We start from the raw sequence: 3679 nt of genomic DNA, 5'->3' as shown, positions 1-3679 counted from the left end.
ACACACACACACACGCCATAAACACACACCACACACACCCCACACACACACACACACACACACACACTTGTTAAGAGAAGGGTGATTTTTTCTATTATATGTCTCCGTTTTATTATCACATGAGTGTTGTCGATGATTGCAATCACATTAATTGAAACCGCATGTTTCTGGGAAAATTCATGTTTGTTTTTTGCAATATCTTTTAAATATCATTCTATTTGACATTTTATGCCATGTCTTACTTATTCACTTTATCACCCTAAAAATGCCCATTTTTGTCACAGGGTACAGTAACATAAGCGAATGCTTGCTCATTATGTCTTATTATTTCGTATCAGAGAAATGTGTTGTATCTCAGAAAATAATTATCGTCGACATGAAGAGGGTCTAATGCTCATCAACTACTCTCTCCTTTTGCAAAGCGAGGTCGTGATGAAGTGCACTGAGGAGTTCCATGGCTACGACTCCACGATGAAATGTATGTCCGGCAGTTTCGTTTGTTTTGATTCAGTAGCGCTTACTCCTTTAACATAGCTAAAGCTGCTCCAGACCTAACGAAAAAATACGAAAATTTGGGTTGCGATTCCCTTATTTTTTGAGTGAATTTAAATACTTTATTTTCAAGGGACCTTAAACCTTAGCATGTGAATCGGGCTCCAGGTGCCTTATACTCAAAACAGTTTACAGTGTTTTATCTCGCATCGAAGCCGTTATAATGTCGTAATGCCCCAGTGTAAAGTACCTTGTAAGTTACAAATGCTTTTGGTCTCTCGTACGGGTTTCATACCGGAGATAGTACAGTTTATTTCCCCATTACTTAAACGACAGAAACTTTTATTTGAATTCAAAAATGCCTTTTCCATTTTAATACCGGAAATTTCACTTGTCAAGTATTTTCTCTGTTCCATGATTATCCTTATTTTGAATCAAATATAAGTTGACTGTAAATTAAGTTGACAAACAACAATGTTTTGGTGGCTGCTTATCTTCATGCCGAGCCCTGCAGGCGTGAAAGAAACTATTATGGAATTTCCTTAGTTTCTCTCTATGAAAAGGATAAGTATTTATTGTGATATCACAGATTTCTTAGATTTGTTTTACTATAATTTTCTTGATCCCAAAATATCCAACTAAACAATCCTTTCAAGAATTATAATTCCGTTTTTCTCATGTATATTTTGAATTATTTTCTCCTAACAATGAATTCTAAGGGTATATTTTTACTCTTTTACTCATCCACCAGTTTGTCGGTGCGTTATATATATATATATATATATATATATATATATAATAGTTTATAATATTATATATATATATATTTATATATATATATATTTTTAAATATTTTATTTTATATATATATATATATATATTTTATATAATATATATATATATATATACTATACAATTTCGTTTTTAGGGGCCCATAATGCAAAAATACATACTTAAGCTTTTGCGATATATAATATTTTATATTATTATATATATATATATATATATAAATATATATAATTATATATATATATATTTATATATATATATAGTATATATATATTATATATATATATATATAATATAATATATATATATATACTATTTCTGTCATGCACTATTAAATTCAAGTTGTTCATGCTGGGAGTTTTATTCAAAACAAGGGACAAAAAAATGCATCTTTTCGTTGATATTTAGAAAATATTCATGCTAGAAAAAATACCAGTGTGAGTTCCTTAGGCAGACTCGGTTTTCTCACTAGCCTCGGCAGTGGTAGTGGATCCGGCGTCAGCCTCCATCTCGGCCGTCTGTAGCACAAGCAGGCAAGGCAGCTTTCTTCTCAAGGGCAGCTCGATACTTTTGGATGGCTGATGGGATACACGATGGGTTTAGACGGCGTTGGCCTTGGCGAAGACGGAGCCCCAGATGGAGAAAAGAGGAGTGACATGGGTTTTTTTGAACATGCCTCCCCAGTTGATGATGAAGTAAGGGGTCCATGCAACGAACCACAGAGTCACGGGCATGAGAGCAACCTTGCACAGACGGCACTCAGCTGAGGTCTTTTGGGCTTCTCGCTTTCAAGGACTTGACTCCCCTCTTCTTGGCTTGTTCTCGCATTCCCTTCTCGTGAGCAGCAACAGCCTTGACGATGAAAGTGTACTGTAGATGATGTAGGCAAGTGGGAAGAGATATACCATACAGAGTAGACGTACAGATAGCTCCTGGAGAGTTCAGTTTCTGTCAGGTAGTCAGTACCACAGGCAAGCATGTTACCCTCAGGTACATATCGGTTCCATCCGAAAAAGGAGGAAGGCACCAGGCAAGAGTGAAACCCCAAGTGCCAGCATCCTCATCTAGCCCACCAGAAGTGAGAGGTTCAGCAGATACTCCCTTGATGATGAGTATCGGTCAGCAGTAATGAAGACCATGGGCCAGATGGACACGCAACCGAAGAAAAAAACCGAGGAAAGCGTAGGGCTTCACAGAAGAATGCACCGAGGGAATCCATGTACCCCAATAAGCGTTGACCAGGAGAGGAGGAGTCATGGTAAGCATCATGAAGAAGTCGGAGATGGCCAGGTTGACGACTAACAGGTTAGCGGGTGTTCGCAGACTCTTGGTATTCATGAATACCCAGATGACTACGAAGTTACCAGCTACTGTTTAATTTTCCCCATGACAGTCATCCAGAACCCCGAGAAGACCATACCAGAGAGGATTCATGGGGGGGAAAACTGATACCAGTGAGAATGCACCATATGGAGCATGTTTTTCTGGCACTGTGTCTACCACTGTATAGTTCCCATAAGGGTTAGTGGTAGGAAGGAAAAGTGTCCTGGACTGGACTGTTCCAGGGACGACTCTGTAATGACATAAAGGCTTTTACAGACCTTTTGTTTGTAAGAACACATGAATATTTAAGAATTAATGAATCCCATACAAAAATTGAAGTATACGTATTAGAAAAAAGAAATAAAATCTACCTTGGTTATGAAATAAAGAAAATAAAGTATACTGCAAGATTGGACATTTCCAAAAACATGGGTGTGAAATCCAGACAGATTTGGAAATTGTCTTATTTTTCCAGCTTTGTTTTTGTTTCACACAAATACATACAAATGTGTATATATACACACATTTATTATGTTTTATAATATATATATATATATATATATATATTTTATATATAATACATACACAAAAGGGCATGTGTATACACACACATACATACACACATACGTACACACACACACACACACACATAAATATATATATATATAGATATATATATATATATATATATATATATTATATAAAATTTAAATATATATTAAAAATATATAATATATATATTTAAAATAATTATATATTATACATATATTATGGTATGTATACACACACAAAACTATATATGTATATGCTATTAAGAAAACGAAAGATGTACACTGTATACTAGGCGTGCATGTACTTATTAGATTTCAGTTGAAAATGACTGGCTAAAATGTTTACGTCACACGAAACGACAATTTATATGGGTGAACCTAAACAATTTTCATTTAAATAATTGGTTATAAAAAAATGTCCCCGCAGATATTACCTTTATGATTAAAGATCTTCAGCCGAAGAAATTTCAGTCGAACTACTTCGGCGGAAACACCTCCTCTCTAGCCGAGTCCCGCAAGGTAAC

The 3679-nt window shown here is 35.3% G+C and overlaps 1 pseudogene; it reads right to left on the bottom strand.

Moving 5' to 3' along the window:
• Positions 1–1691: 1691 nt before the first annotated feature.
• Positions 1692–3034, bottom strand: LOC119571518 (annotated as a pseudogene).
• Between the last annotated feature and the right edge of the window lie 645 nt (positions 3035–3679).

Source organism: Penaeus monodon, unplaced genomic scaffold, assembly GCF_015228065.2.
Source record: "Penaeus monodon isolate SGIC_2016 unplaced genomic scaffold, NSTDA_Pmon_1 PmonScaffold_665, whole genome shotgun sequence".
Classification (NCBI taxonomy): Eukaryota; Metazoa; Arthropoda; class Malacostraca; order Decapoda; family Penaeidae; genus Penaeus; species Penaeus monodon.
Note: the sequence above shows the minus strand (reverse complement) of the source record. Positions and strands in the feature narration are given on the sequence as shown.